At 36.1% G+C, this 8745-nt stretch overlaps 1 long non-coding RNA gene across 1 annotated transcript in view; it reads left to right on the forward strand.

The window, feature by feature from the left end:
* Positions 1 to 1255, forward strand: part of LOC145715977 (uncharacterized) — a 29770-nt gene extending 28515 nt beyond the window's left edge. The window contains exon 2 of the long non-coding RNA XR_014138302.1: positions 539 to 1255. This is a non-coding gene — a long non-coding RNA (uncharacterized LOC145715977). The remainder of the gene's footprint in view (positions 1 to 538) is intronic.
* The last annotated feature ends 7490 nt before the right edge of the window (positions 1256 to 8745 follow it).

Genomic DNA, 8745 nt, shown 5'->3' on the forward strand with positions numbered 1-8745 from the left:
GCAGACAACAAATCAATGGGTCTTGTTTTTTAATCCAGTCTGTTAGCCTGTGTCTTTTGATTGGGGCATTTAGCCCATTTACATTTGGGGTAACTACTGAAAGATAGGAATTTAGTGCCATTGTATTGCCTGTAAGGTGACTGTTACCGTATATTGTCTGTGTTCCTTTCTGGTCTATGTTGCTTTTAGGGTCTCTCTTTGCTTAGAGGACCCCTTTCAAGATTTCTTGTAGGGCTGGTTTTGTTTTTGCAAATTCCTTTAGTTTTTGTTTGTCCTGGAAGCTTTTTATCTCTCCTTCTATTTTCAGTGACAGCCTAGCTGGATATAGTATTCCTGGCTGCATATTTTTCCTGTTTAGTGCTCTGAATATATCATGCCAGTCCCTCCTGGCATGATATATTTCTGGCCTGCCAGGTCTCTGTGGATAGGTCTGTTGCCAATCTAATGTTTCTACCATTGTAGCTGTCTTGTCCCGAGCTGCTTTCAGGATTTTCTCTTTGTCTCTGAGACTCATAAGTTTTACTATTAGATGTTGGAGTGTTGACCTATTTTTATTGATTTTGAGAGGGGTTCTCTGTGCCTCCTGGATTTTGATGCCTGTTTCCTTCCCCAAATTAGGGAAGTTCTCTGCTATAATTTGCTCCAATATACCTTTGACCCTCTCTCTCTTTCTTCTTCTTCTGGCATCCCAATTATTCTAATGTTTGTCTTATGGTATTGCTTATCTCTCGAATTCTGCCCTCGTGATCCAGTAGTTGTTTATCTCTCTTTTTCTCAGCTTCTTTATTTTCCATCATTTGGTCTTGTATATCACTAATTCTCTCTTCTGCCTCATTTATCCTAGCAGTTAGTGCCCACATTTTTGATTGCACCTCATTAATAGCCTTTTTGATTTCGACTTGGTTAGACTGTAGTTCTTTTATTTCTCCAGAAAGGTTTCTCTAGTAACTTCCATGCTTTTTTCAAGCCCAGCTAGTATCTTTAAAGTCATGATTCTGAACTCTAGATCCGACATTGTACTAATGTCCGTACTAATGTCCTGGCAGTTGGTACTACCTCTTTTTCTTTTTGTTGAGGTGATTTTTTTCTGTCTTGTCATTTTTGTCCAGAGGAGAATAGATTAATGAGAGAACAAAATGCTAACAGGGTAACAACATCCCCAGAAAATATACTCTAAACAAATCAGAAAAGACCTGAAGCTGGGGGGAAAGAAAGGGAAAGAAAAAAAAGAAAAAGAAAAAGAAAAAGATAAAAACAAACAAAAAAGAACAAAACAAGAAAAAACAGAATATGATCAAATATGATCAGGCTGGTTCATAGATCAGTGCCACACACTAGATTTGGGGTGTATTTTGGTCTGTTAGAAGAAAGTGCCTCCCAAAATTTTAAAGAAAGAAAAACTTATATATGTACAAAAATAAGGGTTGATATGATGAAGAGATGGAATATGACTGTAAAGATGAAAATTATAAAAAATTTTATAAAAAGAATTGATAAGTTGTTTGAAAAAAGAAAGAAGAGGATTTAAAAAAAAAAAAAAGGCACACAATGTGATCAGGCAGGAGAGTAGAACAAAGCCATACAGTAGAGATTTAGGGTATATTTTGATCTGTTAGAAGAAACTGTATCTCAAAATTTTAAAGAGAGTACAACTTATATATATATGCCAAAAATAAGTGTAACTACTATGAAGGGTTAGAATATGACTCTAAAAATGAAAAATAAAAATGTTTCTTAAAAAAGGGATTGATAAGATGTTGGTTGAAAATGGGAAAAATAAAAATTAAAAAAATAAAAAAGACAGTTAAAAAAATTAACTTTGAAAGACTAGAGAATCATGGGGAAAAAGCCATGGATTCTATGTGCAGTATTCCCCTAGCTCTGGAGTTTTGCCATTCTCATTGATCTGTAAACTTGGTCTTGGCGGGCTGTTCTTGCTGATCTTCTGGGGGAGGGGCCTGTTGCAGTGGTTCCCAAATGTCTTTGCTGGAGGCAGAATTGCCCTGCCCTTGCCGGTCTGGGCTAAGTAATCTGCTGGGGTTTGCTCTCGGGAGCTTTTGTTCCCTGCAAGCTTTCCATACAGCTTTGGAGGACAAGAGTGAAAATGGCGGCCTCCCAATCTCCGCCCCTGAGGAGCCGGGAACTCGGGGCCCCACTCCTCAGTGCGCCCCCAGAGAAAAGCCGTCAGTCACTCCCATCTCCTGGTCTCCGGCTGCACTCCGTGCTCACCTGGCCTGTGACTGAGCATTTCTATCTCTGGCACCCGACTCGGTGTGGAGTCTCCAAACCCAGCCGATCCCTGTGGTGCACTCCTGCACCACTCCTCCTGGGGGAGGAAGGGGAGTCTCCCTAGATCTGCCACTTGTTGGGTCCCTGCTGGAGGAGCAGTGGCCCGACTGTGCCGCAGATCACGGTTTATGGCAACCCTGAGCTGAGAGCCCATGCCTTGGCTCCGTCTCTGCAGCCGGCTTCTCTGCTCCGATCCCTGGGAGCTCTGCTGCACTCAGGCACCCCCGGTCTTTCTGTGACCCTGAGGGTCCTGAGACCACACTGTCCCAGAGAGGGTTCCACCCCCTGCTTAGCCACTGGGGCGACGTCCCTCAGCAGAGCCGACTTCTAAAAGTTCCGATTTTGTGCTCCGCTGCTCTATCACTTGCCAGAAGCCGCCAACGGAGGCCCCCTCCCCCGCTATCTATCCTCCCGAATATTGCCTCGGATTCACTTCTCTGCACGTCCTACCTTCCAGAAAGTGGTCGCTTTTGTGCTCAGAGAGTTGTTGCTATTCTTTTCTTCGATCTCCTGTTGAGTTTGTAGGTGTTCAGAATGGTTTGATCCGTATCCAGCTGAATTCCTGAGACCAGATGAAATCCAGGTCTCCTACTCCTCTGCCATCTTGCCCCACCCCCTGAAAACTATGCAAATTCTCAACGACCCAGGAAAATAGCACAAAAACTTTCAGCCTGCGTGAGGGCATGAACAGAAAAAAAAAAAAAGACCTGAAAAGAATTATAATCTCAGGCCTTTTAACCTTCTATGAAAGACTGAACTCATACTCCACAATCCACACCTCCAGCTAGTCAAGGAAAAAGGCAAATTAGAGGCGCATATATCTGAAGAGATATTCTTACAATCTAGGAAAAATAGAACTTCTACTGAATGTAGCTTCTTGTGAAGATGAATTTATTCTAAAAATTACAAACAACACATGAGATAAAATTTGGAGAGAATCACACACAAAATAGAAGAGAACTGCAGTTAATAAACTAATTTAAAGAACTTAAGTAGATTTTGAAATTTTCAGACAAAGGAAAGTAATAAATAGTGTAAGAACTGTAAACTATGATAAAGGAAAAGACAATGTTGAAAAGTAAATAGTCTAAAAAACAAAATACAGAGTCATTAAAATAAAAAAAATGTCTTTGGACCATGTGATAAGTAGATTGGATATAGTTGAAGAATGACTATATTAATTGGAAGACAGAGTGTAGGAAATCGTCTGGGATAATATGGACTGATAAGTACATACAAAAGAGGTTTTAGAAGATATAGAGGACAAAATAAAGTCTAGATGTTCCAGATGAAAGAGTATAGACAATAGGGAGACGGGTAGTGTAGTACTGAGAAATTTTGTCTATTGATGAATGTCTGAATTTTCAGATTTGCTAAACTTTCTAAGTCTTAAATTGGGTGAATATAAACATCCACATTTGGTTGAATTATAGTGAAATTGCACAACACTAAACTTAAAAAAAAATTAGGTTTCCTGAAAGAATTCAATTTTTTTTTATAAAAAGTTACCAAATGAACCTACAATGAATATTTCACAAACTATGTCAAATCCCAAACACTGTGAAACAGATCCTCATAGTAGAGAGGAAAAATAACTGATTACCTAGAGTTTCAAACCAAGCTAAACTTTATTTAAGAATGAGGGTGAAACAAGGGAATGTCCTTCTGGCACATTGATAATAACTACTAAGGAAATGTTTCAGCAAGAAGGTTATTGAAGCCAAAAGGAAAGAGTAAGATGAAAGAAACAGCAAATGTGGATCAATCTAAACAAGCATTGAGTGTAAATAAGAGGAATGACTCAGTTGGAAAGTGAAGAAACTGAACAATAATAGTAAAGGTGAGACTTAGGAAAGATTGTTCTGAAAGAATTCTAATGTTCTTATAAATGAATTCTGAATATTTCTGTTAAATGTTAAGTGTTGCTACTAAAACAAAAGAAAGAGTATGTACATCTTCCCAACAGGTAGAGGAAACACAAAATAAACAAAACATGTACTGGGTGAAATAAGTCAGCCTGAGAAAAACAAATACCACCTGATTTCACTTACATGTGGAATCTAACAAAACAAAAAAATAAAAAACAAAGAATCAAACAAACAAAAAGCAGAATCAGACCTATAAATACAGAGAACAAACTGATGGTTGCCAGACGGGAGGAAATTGGGCGGATGGGCAAAATGGTAGAAGGGAGTGGAAGGTACAGACCTCCAGTTATGGAATGAATAAGTCAGGGGAATAAAAAGCACAGTGTAGGAAATCTAGTCAACAATATTGTAATAGCATTGTATGATGACAGATGGTGGGGCTACACTTGTGGTGAGCATAATGTATAAACTTGTGGAATCCCAATGTTGTACACCTGAAACTAATATAACAGTGTGTCAACTATACTCAAATTAAAAACAAAAAGAGCAACAAAACAACAGCAACAAAAAAACACTTGGCCAATCCAATAAAGGGCAGAAAATAAGAAAAACATAATGAACAGTTAAAGGAAGACCTACAATAGGATGATATAAATAATGTACCTAATGTACAATAGAATGTAATTATTAAGCTCATCTGTTTCATCAGAATCTAAGGAATTGGAAAAATAAAATGAATTCAGCCATGTGCTTGTCAAGAGTATGCATACAGTAAAACTAACTTTGAAAGATTATAAAATGATGAAAATAAGAATATGTACTATTAGATGAGTTCACATGTGTTCATTACATTATTGTTTGAAAAAAAATTTCTGTGAAGTGTGATGGGGAATTGATAAATATTTATATGTATTTTATGTTTTTATTTCTTTATATTTTCCCGTTATGTTTTCCTAACCAATTATTTCTGGTACACATGGATATAATTACTTTTAGGTATTTATTTTGCAATTATTTATATTCTTAAATCTTGCTAATCATCTAATTTATAAATAATTGTATATTAGTTTCTTTTCTCCAAGTGATGGGAAAAAAGATAATTTTATCATATTACAATGGCTAGACTTCCAGAGAAATACTAAATCACATGGCGACAGCTGGTATATGCATTTTGCTCCTGAGCTCAATGGGAATTCTTCTAATACTTCACTATTAGCTATGCCATTATTTGTTAATATGATATAAATATTTTTATCATGGTAAGGTAGGTTCTTTATTTATTATTTTGTATAGATTTTTGTTAGGTGAAGAATTTTATTAAAATTCATCATATCTAATGAGATGGCCCAATAGGTTTTCTTTTTTGCTGTACTGATAAGAATGTTATTAATAGTTTCTTGTTATCAACCATTCTTGCATTTTTAGGATAAATCCTAAATGGTTATAAAGTGTATTGTTTTGTTATAGTGATTATTTGGGTGGTATTTCATTTGGAATTATTGGATCTATGTTTTTAAATGAGATAATTCTGCAGTTTTCTTGAAAATTATATTTTATCTTGAAAAAAACATCCTCTAACATCTGTAAGTTCAATTAAAGCAGGAGCCAGGTTTGTTTTATTTCTCTTTCCCTTAACATTTAACATTTATGCTTAGCACAGTGCTGGGCACATAGCAGAAAACCAATAAATGTTTGTTGAATAAGTATGGCAATCAGGCTTTTATCAACAGACTTCTGCTTAAACTAAATTTTTAAAAATCCTTTATTCTCTCCAGGCTTTCCTTTTCTAGGTTCTTCACTCGCAAGGTAATTGTAAAAGATCTCTTGTCTTGAAAAAAAGGTCACACTAAATTCTTTATGACTTATTAAAAAACCTCTCTAAAGAAAGAGTCCCCTTTTATTTATTTATTTATTTAAATAATAATTGAGGAGAAGTTAATCTGTTAAATGATTCCTGGTTATGCTTGTTTGCTTTTGGAGATGGAAGGAATGAAATCTCTAATCTTTTGAAGAGTAAAATTTTATTTTGAGATGTTCCCTTGTTTCTAAGAAGCGCTTCGATAGCAAGTCTTAATTCTCTGCAAATGGCAATAACCTCTAAGTCAGTATTATATTGGATCATAGGGAATAAGAAGAGATAAATTGCTCACCTTTTGCAGGCAATTTAATTCTGTGGCTCCCTGACCTGTCTAGCTGGAGTACTGGGGGGCATGGAGGGTGCTCTAAGATAGTCTGATGAACATGTACTTCCAGGTCATACTCTGACTTAACAATAAAATGTTGGTCTGAATTTTTTGTGTGGAGCTACTGGAAAATGTTTATCAGCACCTTGGACAGCGATTACTCTGGTCTCATAAGAGCAGGACCTGGATTGGCTCTCTTCTTGTATTTCATGTGGCATTGTCCCTTTTCTCTCACTACCCCTCCTTATTATAGCAGGACCACTTTCTCTGACTCTTGCAGATGTTTTTGCCATTATGTGAAAATTTTTGAACCAGAAAATAGAAGTTACTGAATCTCTCTAAACTTTAGCTTCTCCAATTATAAACTAAGTGAAATCCCAAACTCAGTAGGTTGCTATAGGAGTATGAGTGTTCAGTCTTATGAAGAATGCCCTATGGCTCCTAGCTTACAGTAGGGTCTAAAAAGAGATAAATGTTTGTTAGTTCCCATCAATGTTTCATGATTATATAATACTTTAAACATGGTTTCCCTTTTATTCTTTAATTATTTGTAATAAGTAATACAAAAATCCCAATATTTTATGTTGGGAAAGTCAGTCTTGTATGTGCAGTCTTTCAGCCCCACTCAGCTGAATAAGAATGAGCTTGGGGCCTGGAACTCTCCCTTATCAAGAGACAAAGAGCCCCCACAACCTGCGCTGGGCTTATCAACTGTGGGGCTATCTTTCCCTGTTTCAGACTCAATATGCGCTCCTTTGTTCTGTTTATGTATGTGTGTGTCATTAAGCACCTGGGCAACCCCATTACTATATCTGTCTTCTATGGGTCATTCTGAGGTACAAGAGGGTAGCATGCAAGCCAATGGCCCTGTGATGTCTTCCGGGAGTGACTACTGGTCATGGGGTCCAACACCCCCTATTAAAGCTGATCTTTCCCTTTCTCTTCTCCATATGAGCAAAGCATTGTTCCATTCAGTGCTTGACTGCATTATGCTTTCCTTGATGACTCCAATACCAAGATGCAGTGGGCAGAAGTGTGTACTCCTTGTGCTCCTGGTGGTTAGCAACAGATGCCACTTGCTCAACAGTTTATAACAATTCCAGGGAATTGTTAGAAATGTATATAACAATTCCAGAGAATTGTTATAAATGTAGAATAAAATATGACAGTCTCCTTATTAATCCCCACTTTTTCCTCCTCTATCTTACTCAGAACCATCGTTAAAGACTTAGTGTGCATAACACTAGTCATTTTTAATGATTTTAACTTTTATGTATATACATATATAAGCATATGTATGGTATCATCATCACATATAATTTTTGTGACTTTGTTTTTCTTAATAATATAATCTTAAAGATCTTACTGTTCTTTCCTTATTAAGCTCATAGAATACCATGGTATGTATATATTATAATCATTTTTTCCTTTGAGGAGTGCTTTAATTTTACCCTTTTAATTCTGAACAATATAGCCAAATTTTCTTCCCAAAACAATTACATAAATTCACACTTTTCTCAATGACGTATATAAGTATCCATTTCGTGAATGAGCAAATAGTTTATTTCACTTAGCATAATGCCCTCCAGACTCATCCATGTCACAAATAACAGGGTTTCATTCTTTTTTACATTTACATTTTACTTTTACATTTACAGTAACATTCTGTTGTTTATATGTATATCACATTTTCTTTATCCATTCATCTGTCAAAGGACATTTAGGTTGTTTCCATATATTGGCTATTGTGAATAATGTTGCAAGGAATATGGGTGTGCAGATATCTCTTCAAGATACTGATTTCAATTCTTTCAGATACATATACCCAGGAGTGGGATTGTTGGATCATACGGTAGTTCAATTTTTAATTTTAAGGCACCGCCACACTCTTTTCCATAATGGCTGTGCCATTTTACATTCCCATTAACAGTGTATAAGAGTTTCCCTTTCTGCACATCCTCACCAACATTTGTCTTTTTGATAATAGTCATTTTAACAGATTTGCATTTTAAAAGGATGCTCTCCTGCAGTGTGGAGAATCTAGAGGTATGAGAATGGAAGCATAAAGATGAAATTTTTGTTTTCCTCAAAGAGATGACAAGTTCTCTCAAAAACATATTAAATTATCTTTTCTCACAAAGATGAGGTAAAATTAAGGAGGTAAAATTGTATTAGATCTGAAGCTGATTCTATTGTTAGACTTCATTTCCTTTTGTATGTAGGACTATTCTAGTTACCATATGGTTTGAGTTGGGCCAATTTTTACTTCATTATTCTTCTCTTTACACTTCTTTACTATTGTGCATTTTCTTCTTCATCAATTGTAGAATCAGCATGAAAACATACATTTTCAAAATGTATTGAGATTTATTTATAAATGAATGTGGAAGAAATTTACATATTTG

The sequence above is a fragment of the Leptonychotes weddellii genome, chromosome 10 (genome assembly GCF_054177405.1).
Source record: "Leptonychotes weddellii isolate Sample4059 chromosome 10, ASM5417740v2, whole genome shotgun sequence".
NCBI classification, from domain to species: Eukaryota; Metazoa; Chordata; class Mammalia; order Carnivora; family Phocidae; genus Leptonychotes; species Leptonychotes weddellii.